The sequence below is a fragment of the Spea bombifrons genome, chromosome 3 (assembly GCF_027358695.1).
Source record: "Spea bombifrons isolate aSpeBom1 chromosome 3, aSpeBom1.2.pri, whole genome shotgun sequence".
NCBI lineage: Eukaryota > Metazoa > Chordata > Amphibia > Anura > Pelobatidae > Spea > Spea bombifrons.
This window is the reverse complement of record NC_071089.1, coordinates 121324025-121336247: the sequence shown is the minus strand read 5'-3', so window position 1 is coordinate 121336247 and position 12223 is coordinate 121324025. Positions and strand designations below refer to the sequence as shown.

Here is a 12223-nt window from a genome sequence, read left to right as displayed (position 1 = left end):
AGCTCTTTTACTGATTATCATTACTAAGAGAAAGGGACCTAGAGAAGGAATATTATTAACTGCATATGAAATTATGGATTGCATATTAGCCGTTACAGAAGAACATGCTGCATTTGAGTAAATAAAAAAATTGTTTCTGCCCGGTCTCGAACCGGGGACCTTTCGCGTGTTAGGCGAACGTGATAACCACTACACTACAGAAACTGGCACGTGTATCTTCATCAGACCTGTGTAGGAGACATGACCAGGGCATAAGGACTCCTCACCAGAGAACACTTTTACAGAATCAAATACAAAGTTCTAAAACTTTTTTCCAGAAAGCAACTGACCTCCCTGATAAATACAAAGTGCTTTCAATATTTACAGACTTATCATTGTTTGCCCCCAAGCATGGCCCTCTTTTGTGGAAGTCACACAATTTAATGCTTTGTTTTGTTGTTTCACTGTTTTACATTTTGTAAAAATATTCTTTCCAATGAGATGTGGATTTGTTTAACATAGTCCTTATTACTTGCTCTTGAATATTCAGAAGGTTATCCTACAATGTTATTCAGAGTTTGGATTTAAATGTTTTCACATTCATGGTATGCACTTTTTTTATGTCACATGTATGTTAACCATGATATATGCCTCTTATGACCCTGTTGTTCCTTGTGTGTTCTATTTCATTTTGCTCAACTAAAAAAAAAAGTTTAATCAAGTCAGAAAAAGTCTCAGAATTATTTTATTTGATGAAATTATCAAGGCAAAGAATAAACTAACAGGCAGATGGGAATGTACTAAAAGGGCAGTGCGTGTCTGTGGGTAGGAGCTGCCCCAGCTACAATCAGGATGCAGATGATTTACTAGAGAGGCAGCGTCTGTCTGTGGAGATGGGCTGCACTAGCTACAATCAGCATGCAGATCATTTACTAAAGAGGCAGCGTCTGTCTGTGGGGAGGGGCTGCACTAGCTACAATCAGCAGGCAGATCATTTACTAAAGAGGCAGCGTCTGTTTGTGGGGGGGGGCTGCTTTAGGTATAGTCAGGTATAGTCATGTAGCTAGTGAAGGAAGTGGGACAACTCCCTCGCAGGAATCCTTCGATAGCTCAGCTGGTAGAGCGGAGGACTGTAGTGAGTGTCAGATATCCTTAGGTCGCTGGTTCAATTCCGGCTCGAAGGACATTTTTATCTTTGTTAATTTATTTCTTAATTACAATAAATACAAATGTGTAAAGGTAACCTTTGCGTTTCTTAGAACTAGCCTATTCTACAATCCTCTATTTGACAATAGCAACTCTATCTCTGTGTAATATCAGACAGCACTAAGGAACTTTACAACCCCCAACAGTCAAGAGGCTCATAATCCTTGGTGATAAAGTGATGTGAGGGTAAAACCACCTTTCTCTACATAAAATAATACAATTGAAATAATATTTTTGCCTTTAAAAATAGTTGATCACAGCTCTTTTACTGATTATCATAACTAAGAGAAAGGGACCTAGAGAAGGAATGTTATTAACTGCATATGAAATTATCGATTGCATATTAGTCGTTACAGAAGAACATGCTGCATTTGAGTATAATAAAAAAATGTTTCTGCCCGGTCTCGAACCGGGGACCTTTCGCGTGTTAGGCGAACGTGATAACCACTACACTACAGAAACTTGTGCGGACGTTTTGCCAGACCTGTGTAGAAGACATGACCAGGGCATACGGACTCCTCACCAGGATCACATAAAAAGTTCTAAGACTTTTTTTTAGAAAGCAACTGACCTCCCTGATAAATACAAAGTGCTTTCAATATTTACAGACTTATCACTTATCAAGTCAGAAAAAGTCTCAGAATTATTTTATTTGATGAAATTATCAAGGCAAAGAATAAACAGGCAGGTGGGAATGTACTAAAAGGGCAGTGCTTGTCTGTGGGGAGGGGCTGCCCCAGCTACAATCAGCATGCAGATCATTTACTAAAGAGGCAGCGTCTGTCTGTGGGGAGGGGCTGCACTAGCTACAACCAGCAGGCAGATCATTTACTAAAGAGGCAGCGCCTGTTTGTGGGGGTGAGGGGCTGCTTTAGGTATAGTCAGGTATAGTAATGAAGCTAGTGAAGAAAGTGGGACTTGCCCCCAAGCATGGCCCCCCTTTGTGGAAGTCACACAATTGTATGCTTTGTTTTCTTGTTACATTGTTTTACATTTTGTAAAAATATTCTTTCCAATGAGATGTGGATTTGTTTAACATAGTCCTTATTACTTGCTCTTGAATATTTAGAAGGTTATCCTACAATGTTATTCAGAGTTTGGATTTAAATGTTTTCACATTCATGGTATGCACTTTTTTTATGTCACATGTATGTTAACCATGATATATGCCTCTTATGACCCTGTTGTCCCTTGTGTGTTCTATTTCATTTTGCTGAACTAAAAAAAAAGTTTAAACAAGTCAGAAAAAGTCTCAGAATTATTTTATTTGATGAATTTATAATATTACTACTATTTATTCATATTATACAAATGCAATTTTGCCACTTCTGGATTCAATTGTAAAGTATGGCATTCCTGCAATTTTTTGCAATATCCTTTCTAGTAATCCTTATGTTTAATATCAGAAGACATCACTAAGGAATTGCATGATTGCTTGTGGGGACGAATAGAAGATAATTAGTGCCGTCTGGTTGAAATCATGTTTTCTCTACATGTTATCTAATGTTATTAACATTTTACAAGAGAATATTTCTAATGGGTAGAATGAAAAACATTTGTTTCTGCCCGGTTTCGAACCGGGGACCTTTCGCGTGTGAGGCGAACGTGATAACCACTACACTACAGAAACTCACATGTTTCAGCATGCCTGACCAGAACTGAAAAAAGACTTAAGCTTCCTGGGGTTACGTGAGCTGTGAGTATGTGTCTGTCTGCGTAGGTATACTACCACCACAGGACCTCAGCAAGGAAAGTCATGAGGAGAAATGGGAGAGATATATAGTGAGAAAGGTGGGAGATAGTAAGAAAATGGAGAGATAAAAAGAAAGAAAGAAAGAAAGTAAAAGGGCAGAGATAATGAGATGGTTCCAAATGAGAGAGGTAAAGAGAAATAAGAGAGATAAAGAAGAAGAAAAAAAAGAAATATAAAGAGAAAAAGGAGAAATGAGATAACAGGAGAAGCGAAGAGTTTATAAGAAAAGGAAGAGATAAAAGAAAGATGGAAAGCAGTCTGGAAAACCATTTCATACCCAGGTCATATCCAACACATATCAATAATAACTCGTAGATTCATAATCATACCTCCTTCTGTGCATCTAGAACAGGCAAAGCGCACCCTACACAAAGAATACAAACATGGCCAGTACAACGTAAGCCGTTTGGGAGAAGATGTGAAGTCCGTGGTATTCAGTCATAAGTAGCAAGTGTGACATATCTATGACTTCATCATTTATAAGAAATTCATAAATGCAAGAACTATTGCTGTGGCGACACAGGAGGGAGAATAAGATGAAAATGAGTTATTTTGATTGATATGGTTTCACCACATAAAGGGGAGGTCACTTATGGTTCCTATAGGTACCCCTTCCCTCCGCTTATACCACCTCTGGGCCGGCTTGGAAACTCGAGATGAACTGGGAAAGGTATAAAGTTAATGAGAGGAAATCGGTCGGGTCGCCATCTTTTCCAACCAAGTCACACGCACGCTTGGAGTAGAGTGCGTTTGTGACAGGAGGTAGGAAGAAAAGAGAGAGAAAATAGAGGAAAAAGCAAGACAGATAAACAGAAAGAGAGATAAAACGAAAGAGAAAAAAATGGTGAGATAAAGAGGAGGAGAGGTAAATATAAGGAGGAGAAGAGATAAAGAGAAAGGGGAGAGATACAAAGAAGAGAGAAAGGAGACCAGAGCAGGCAGCATTGCAGCCACGGTTGAATTACAGTTTTTACCTTTTTCTAGCATTCAGGTATAATACCCACCCCCTTTTCAGGGGGTATATTTTACCCAACATTTTTATCACCTCTTCCCTGTAATTGTGGCCCACCTTTGTGGAAAGCACACTAATTTCCTGGTTTGTTCTTTTATTTCCTTTCTTTTTTTATCACATGTATGTTAACCCCATGATATGTACATGCTATGGCCTCTATTTCCTGGGTACCCCAAAATGTTACTGATATTGTACTGCTTCTTTTTGCTAAACTAAGGAAGTTATAATACATTCTTTTTTCAAGTTAAAACATTTTCTGCATTTTTATTTGAATAAACCATCAGAGTAAAGAATAACATTTCAGACAAATAATAACCACTAGCATCCTAGACAGCAGAAGTATTGTTTTATCTTAAAGTTACGCTATTAATGGAGAAAAAACATCTTGGCAGCGGTGGGATTCGAACCCACGCCCCCGAAGAGACTGGAGCCTTAATCCAGCGCCTTAGACCGCTCGGCCACGCTACCAGATACTGAAAGCTGAAGTTGGGATGAAGGGGAGACTTTGCACCTGTTACGAGTTTAATGAGTGCTTTATAAGAGCATTTTAGAAACATTTGGGTATTCTCCCCGATAATCCAAGCCAGATAAACCATACTGCAGCTCAAATACATTACTTATTGTGATTGTCACGTTCGCCTCACACACGAAACCCTTCAAAACCGGGCAGAAATATTATTTTCATCATGCCCATTTGAAATATCATCTTGCCAAACGTTAATAACAGCATATAACACGTAGAGAGAAGGTGGTTGCACAAAGGCAGCAATATCTGCCGCTGGTCACTATAGGGGTCATATAATTCTCAGTGCTGTCTGCTGATATTACACATAAGGATTACTAGATAAAACAAAGAATTGCAGATGTGCCATAGTTTACAATTTAATCCTTAACTCAGAAACGTCAAAGTTAGGTTTAAATAAGAATAAATATTAGTAACGTTATAAATATATAAAAATAATAATAGTATTATCAGTTAGGGACTCGCTCTAGAAAGGTATTGTAATACTCCTCCATCTTTTTGATTGAGGCGTACTCAATCAAAAAAGATGGAGCGATTGTTACAAATATTTGGAAATTCTGTATTATTTGGCGACAGACACTAATTTATTGATTACAAATGCCGGATTTACAATAGTAGCATTTACAGTGGGCCAGGGTAGAAATTTCACAAACTCTCGTGGCAAAGGTGGCATCCTATGACAGGCCTGGACTGTAACATCTGGCGTGGACCAGTTGGGGATGTCCTCTTATATTCCCAGGGTGGTAAAAAAAATCAATGGAGGCCAGTGCTGTTGTATCTCCCACTTTACAACAGGGCGAGCATAGTGTTACGAAATAGCTATTTATATAGGGTGGGCTTCAAGTTTCTTATGACATTCAAAAACACCATCCGAAATCTTGGGGCCCGGTACAAACCTAATGACAGGGCCCCACTGTCCTGTCCAACCACACCCCCCCTGTCTCATGTTCCTCCTAGTACTCATCCCATGCTTACATAGTGGCTGCCGGTCCCTAAAATGTATAATGGGGCCAGATCCCAATTCCCACAAAAGGGAAACTCGGGCCCCAAAGTCTGCAAGGGCCCAGTCCAAACCATGTAGCAGGCTCGTGGGAACCCAGTCCCGGGTAGCTGACTGAGATGGCCAATGAGAGGAACCATGCCAGATCTAGCAGTGTGGTCCGCTTGCTTATCCAGGCCCAATACACCAGTACCGGCTGTATCCCTGAATATGGCCTTTATTATTATTTCATTTTCTCTTGCTAATTCCTTTAGTAGGTCCGGAGAGATGCAAAGTTCTTTACAAAGACAACAAGGGACAGGGTTGAAGCAGAGGGAGGATGGGGTTAAAAAGGAGGACAGCAAAGAAGAGGTTAAATCCTAAATAGTCATAGTTACTAAAATCAGTTACAGAACTGTGTCGACACAGCTGTCTTACAGCCCATTTATCTAGTTCAAAAGAATATCAGAACCTCATTCTCATTAACCCCTGTTTAGCGTTTCGGTTCCAAAAATGAGCCGACCCAGTAACCTACATTGCAAATTTTCCCTTTGGTTTGCAAATTTGCGTTCATTTGAATAATGCCTCATCCCGACTACGTGCATTACGCGTTAACAACTCAACTTTTAATGAATATACAAGTTCATGCAGGAGTTGTGGTATGCATTGTGTTACAAGTTACATGAAGTTGAAGGGTTAACATTGCAAACGGCTTGAAACTTACTGAATAGACTTGGATGTGTAAAAAAAAAAAAAAAAAAAAATCTGCGTTGGCCGGGAATCGAACCCGGGTCAACTGCTTGGAAGGCAGCTATGCTCACCACTATACCACCAACGCTTGACAGAAGAAATGCCTTTTAAATCCTCTCTCTTTCATGACAGTGGATCGGAGTCTTCAGTTGAACTTGATAAATTTTATTGAGCAAACATAGAAGACGGCATTAAGTTATATAATCTTTCTTTAGTTTTCAATAAATCTGCAACAAAAGACTCCTGAAAAACACCTATTCTGTCACACTATGTGTCCATATATTCAAAGAACCCCAAGGGTGACGAGTCCTATCTCATGGCTCTACTGCTTACCAAGTTGCTGGATCAGTGAGACTGCACCGCATTTTACCGCAATGATGCTATCATGCAATTTAAAGCCTTCTCTGGACACCATTAATGAGGCTCGTGTGTGGCAGGATCTGTGGTCAGAATCTGCAAATATGCACAGCCAAAAATATTTATCCAAATTAGGATTCCTGAGGTTCTGATTGAATAAAACTGACCAAAAAAATGCACAAAGAAAAGGTATTTACTTTGACCAATGACCCCAAAAGTACTGGGACACACCTCTTAATTATTGAATTCAAGTGTTTCAATCATTGCCACAGGCATATAAAATCAAGCATCTAGCCATGCAGGCCGCATTTACAAATGTTTGCGAAAAAAACAATAGGTACATGGCGCTGTGATAGGACGAGTGGCGCTGTGATAGGACGAGTGGCGCTGTGATAGGACGAGTGGTGCTGTGATAGGACGAGTGGCGCTGTGATAGGACGAGTGGCGCTGTGATAGGACGAGTGGCGCTGTGATAGGCTGTGTGGTACTACGATAGGACACATGACACTGTGATAGGGCGAGTGGTGCTGTGATAGGATACATGATGCTGTGATAGGCTGGGTGACGCTGTAATAGGACGAGTGGTGCTGTGATAGGACGAGTGGCGCTGTGATAGGATGAGTGGTGCTGTGATAGGACGAGTGGCGCTGTGATAGGACGAGTGGCGCTGTGATAGGACGAGTGGTGCTGTGATAGGACGAGTGGCGCTGTGATAGGGCGAGTGGCACTGTGATAGGGCGAGTGGCGCTGTGATAGGATGCATGATGCTGTGATAGGCTGGGTGACGCTGTGATAGGACGCCCCCTTTGCAATAAATCAGGTTGTGAAATTTGATCCCTGCTAGATATTCCACAGTTAACTGTAAGTGGTATTATTGGAAAGTAGAAGCGTTTAGGAACAGCAGCAACTCGGAAGGTTGCCAAGTGCTGAGGCGCATGGCGAGTGGTTTAAAGCATGCCACTGCTGGACTCTGGAGCAGAGGAAACGTGTTCTGTGGAGTGAAGAATCTCGCGTCTCTGTTTGTCAGTCTGATGGGTGAGTCTGGGTTTGGCAGATGCCAGAAGAACGTTACCTGCCTGACTGCATTGTGCCAACTGTAAAGTCTGGTGGAGGAGGGATAATGGTCGGGGGCAGTTTTACTTTTAGTGAAGGGAAATCTTAATGCTTCAGCATACCAAGACATTTTGTCCAATGCTATGCATCCAACTTTGTTGGAACTGTTTGGGGAAGACCCTTTTTCAATTCCAGTGTGACTGCACCCCAGCGCACAAAGCCAGCTCCATAAAGACATGGTTGGGTCATCCAACATCAGTGCCTGACCTCACAAATGCTCTACTGGGTGAACGGGCAAATATTCCCACAAAAACTCCCCAAAATCGTCTGGAGGAGCAACTACATATTAACGTCTATGTATTTAGAATGTAATGTTATGGAAGTCACTGTTGGCGTAATGGTCAGGTGTCCCAATACTTTTGTCCATATAGTGTATTTACGATATTGACAACATAATGAACTACATTTCTCATCAGACCTCACTTTGTCCTGCACACTTATCACTGAGGCTGCTCTATACTTGCGTCTCACTCGCCACTTTGTGACAAAAGAGGTAGCGTGACCACAGCCAGGACATGTATCCATTTCACAATTCACAATTTTTTTGGCCACAGTGAGTCTGAGGACATTAACCCCAAGAGGAAGACTTTATGGTGACAGTGGCAGGTTTGGAGATTTGGGGCACCACTGCTTTATTAAGACTCTTTTTCCTTGGGCTAACATAGCTATACAGGGCCGGCCGAAGACTTAACGCCGCCTGGGGCGAAGTTTAAAATGCCGCCCCCCCCCGCCGGTCGGGGGGGGCAGCATTTTAAACTTCGCCGACGCCATAATCTACCCCCCCCCGTACTTACCTTTAAACAGTCCTGCGGCGAGTCTCCCTGCTCTGCCACGGTGCCGGCTTGTAATGCTGAGCGCCGGAAATTGACGTCACTTCCGGCGCTCTGCATTGCAAGCCGGCACCGAGACCGAACAGGGAGACTCGCCGCAGAGGAGAGAGAGAGAGAGAGGGGGGCGCCGAGCGGGTAAGCGAAATCCACTCGGTGCCCCTCTCTCTCCTCCGCTTCAAAAAAAAAAAAAAAAAAGCGCTTGGGGCGGCAAAGTGCCGCCCCTTCTAAAGTGCCGCCTGGGGCAATTGCCCCAGTCGGCTCCATTGTAGGGCCGGCCCTGTAGCTATATCGAATTTTGTTACCTGAATGCCCATAACAACATTATTCATAGACCATATCATAGACTAAATACAAACGAGCCTCAAACGATGGGAATTACACCAACCCCATGCATATCAAAGCAGCTAAGACAATCGTTCCATTTTGATTGAAGAGATAATTACATTAAATAAGTAGGGGTTAAGTTACCGCAAACCAAAAGTATCCTGAATTCAGATACCTTTCGAAATGGGCTAAAATTTAATTTATTGAGGTGACCTACTTGGAACTTATCTTTGGACATCTAAATTCTGTAGAAGTAACTAGGTTGTCCTAAAGAACCCCTAAGTGGATATAGTTTTAGCTTTCCAACATCCGGAGAGTGTTGTTTTAGGGCATCAGCTGCGAACGAGAATTAAGAAAAGAAGGGGGGGCTATTGATTTGATAAATATCACTATTTTTTATTATTTATAATCACTTCACAGTGGATACTGGTATTTTCACCTCACTTTTTTAACGGATGTAGAAAGGCATTGGAGGAATCCTCCATCTTTTCGATCGAAGTGTACTCCGGTCTTTTAATAAATTGGTAGATAAATATAATGTTTGCAGAACTAATTGCATTATTTGCATTATTTGATTACAGAAACTAACTTATTGGTTACAAATTACAAACTCTGGATTTACAATAATAGCATCTACAGTGGACCAGGGTAGAAATTTCACAACTGGCTTGTGGCAAGGGTGGCATCCTATGACAGGCCTGGACTGGCGCATCTGGTGTGTCCTCTTATATTCCAAAGGTGGTAAAAAAAGCAAAGGAGGTCCGTGCTGTTGTATCTCCCACTTCACAAAGTGTTACGAAATGGCTTTTCACATAGGCTAGGCAGGTGACCCCTCTTTTTTCCTTACCAGGGTGGCCTCTTCGCTTTTCACATCCCCAACATTCCTGTCTAAATTTGGACTTCTGAAATATTTGGGGAGATTGCTAAGTGCCATTGGATGTAAGCATCTGACAAATGCATATTAACACAGGACTGCAATAAAAAAAAAATCAACTTCCCATACCGGGAGTCGAACCCGGGCCGCCTGGGTGAAAACCAGGAATCCTAACCGCTAGACCATATGGGATGTTCTGGAGGTTACCTGCTGAGACAATGACTTCAGCCTCTGTGAATCTCATCAAACCTCAATAAAATGCCTCTTACGCGGTTGGGACTACCAGAGCCCAATTCCCACAAAAGAGAAAGTCAGGCCTCAAAGTCTGCCAGAGCCCAGTCCCAACCACGTAAGAGACATTTTATTCAGTCACTTTCTCTCGCCATTCACTTTAGTAGGTCCATGAGAGATGGAAAGTTCTTTAAAAAGACAACAAGTCACAGGGTTAAAACGGAGGAAGGATGGAGTTAAAGGAGAGGAAAGCAAAGAGAAGTTAAAAAAGACAAAGTTAAAAGAAAGAGAACATTAACAAAGTGAGAGTTACCATATGCCATAGTTACGGAAATCAGTAACAGAACTGGGTCACACAGCTCACAGCCCATATGTATCTAGTTGAAAAGAATATCAGAACCTCTTGCTCAACAATCCCTGTTTTGCAGTTCAGTTCCAAATATGAGCCGACACGGCAGCCTACTTTACAAATTTCATCTTTTCTCCCTTTAGTTTGCAAACTTGCATTAATTTGAATAATGCCTCATCCCGAGTACATGCATAACGTCTTCACAACTCAGCTTGAAATGAATATACAAGTTCCTGCAGGAATTGCGGTATGCAATGTGTTACAAGCTACATCAAGTTGAAGGGTTAACATTGCAAACGGCTTGAAACTTACTGAATAGACTCGGATGTGTAAAAAAAAAAAAACATTGCGTTGGCCGGGAATCGAACCCGGGTCAACTGCTTGGAAGGCAGCTATGCTCACCACTATACCACCAACGCTAGGTAAGAAAACGCCGTTCTGAAGCCTCCCTCTCTGCTGACAGCGCTGTTCAGTGGAACTTGATAACTTTGTTGAGCGAACATAGAAAAAGAAGTATAGTTACATAAACTTTCAGGAGCTCAGAGGTCTCTTTGTTTTCTATGTTGGCCCAATAAATCTCCAACTAATGACTCTTGTAAAAACCTAATGCATACGTATTGGGGATTCCGTCACACTTTATTAGGTTATTTAACCAACAGAAACTTTGCATTCTAAATACATAGACATTAATATGAAGTTGGTCCCCCTTTGCAGCTATAACGGCTTCAGCTCTTCTGGGAAGGCTTTCCACAAGATTTTGGGGCATTTCTGTGGGAATTTTTGCCCATTCATGCAGTAGAGCGTTTGTGAGGTCAGGCGCTGATGTTGGATGAGACACCCGGCTCGCAATCTCCGTTCCAGTTCACCCCAAAGGTGTTCGATGGGGTTGATGTCAGGGCTCTGTGCAGCCGGTCAGGTTCTTCCATCCCAGACTCATCCAACCGTGTTGTTATGGAGCTTGCTTTGTGCACTGCGGTCCAGTCATGCTGAAATAGAAAAGGTTGGAAGCAGAGCATTGTCCATTGTCTTCTTATGTCCCCTTCAGCTGTTCTTATCTGCTCTCAAAAGCTATGTTTTGTAAATGTTACACGTAAAAAAAATATAAACTTTTTCCAACCCCCACAATTTGATACTATGATGCCCATCAAAAATCATGTAACATCTTGTAACATAAGGACCCTTGGGAGTAGGGCACAGCTAGGCAGACACAGGCCATGTGTGAGTGTGGGGGAAGTAAAGGGAATGGAGGGAGGTGGCTAGTGGTTTGATACTGAGGAGGGGAGCAGTCCGGCCTAGCAGGACATATAAAAGGTGCCACCTACCCTCACCCTTCCCTCAGCCACTAGCAGGCAAGCATCAGCTCACTTATGTTTCTTCCCGGCCTTTCGGCTAAGATCAAGTGAGTACCTGTGACAGAGGGTAAGCTTGGTTCTCTCAGGGCACGAAGCCCTGAGGATGTTTCAGGTCCCCAGTCTCTGGGCCAGGACTCGGCGCTGTGCACAGGGTTAGGTGTGAGGTTAAGCGCACTTCACTTTTTATAGCGTCACATGCCGGTAAGCACCTTTTGCACCTCGGACCCCTCCATGCACTTTTGATTTTTCTACGCATTAGCCCCAGCCTTTTGGCTACCTGTGCGGTGCATACTGGGAAAAAATATATATAAGTATATAAGTATATAAATTTTTATTATACTGGCTGATTATTAGCATTCTGACCAGAACTGTCTTGTAAAATCTTCCTTTGGTCTTCACCTATAGCCTTGGTAGCCCCCTAATACTTATTTAAATATCATTGTTATAGCATTGTCTGTTTATTAACGTTAAGCTGAGCACGGTGGGAACTATTGCTACCGGGGCACTCATTTCCTGGGTAGACAAAAGTTTAATTGGACCTATTGCTAGACATTTCATGGGAGGATATCTCGTGCCCTTATGGACACTTTA

At 42.1% G+C, this 12223-nt stretch overlaps 8 non-coding genes across 8 annotated transcripts; 1 reads left to right on the top strand and 7 right to left on the bottom strand.

The window, feature by feature from the left end:
* Positions 1 to 131: 131 nt before the first annotated feature.
* Positions 132 to 204, bottom strand: TRNAV-AAC (transfer RNA valine (anticodon AAC)). Its single transcript has one exon. It is a non-coding gene; the product is annotated as a tRNA-Val (tRNA).
* Positions 205 to 1078: 874 nt separating this feature from the next.
* TRNAY-GUA (transfer RNA tyrosine (anticodon GUA)) lies at positions 1079 to 1163 on the top strand. The gene is given in 2 exon segments: positions 1079 to 1115; positions 1128 to 1163. It is a non-coding gene; the product is annotated as a tRNA-Tyr (tRNA).
* A 411-nt stretch (positions 1164 to 1574) lies between these two features.
* TRNAV-AAC (transfer RNA valine (anticodon AAC)) lies at positions 1575 to 1647 on the bottom strand. The gene has a single exon. It is a non-coding gene; the product is annotated as a tRNA-Val (tRNA).
* A 1095-nt stretch (positions 1648 to 2742) lies between these two features.
* On the bottom strand, positions 2743 to 2815 carry TRNAV-CAC (transfer RNA valine (anticodon CAC)). The gene has a single exon. It is a non-coding gene; the product is annotated as a tRNA-Val (tRNA).
* Positions 2816 to 4336: 1521 nt separating this feature from the next.
* On the bottom strand, positions 4337 to 4418 carry TRNAL-AAG (transfer RNA leucine (anticodon AAG)). Its single transcript has one exon. It is a non-coding gene; the product is annotated as a tRNA-Leu (tRNA).
* Positions 4419 to 6218: 1800 nt separating this feature from the next.
* TRNAG-UCC (transfer RNA glycine (anticodon UCC)) lies at positions 6219 to 6290 on the bottom strand. Its single transcript has one exon. It is a non-coding gene; the product is annotated as a tRNA-Gly (tRNA).
* Positions 6291 to 9820: 3530 nt separating this feature from the next.
* On the bottom strand, positions 9821 to 9892 carry TRNAE-UUC (transfer RNA glutamic acid (anticodon UUC)). The gene has a single exon. It is a non-coding gene; the product is annotated as a tRNA-Glu (tRNA).
* A 735-nt stretch (positions 9893 to 10627) lies between these two features.
* Positions 10628 to 10699, bottom strand: TRNAG-UCC (transfer RNA glycine (anticodon UCC)). The gene has a single exon. It is a non-coding gene; the product is annotated as a tRNA-Gly (tRNA).
* Positions 10700 to 12223: the final 1524 nt, after the last annotated feature.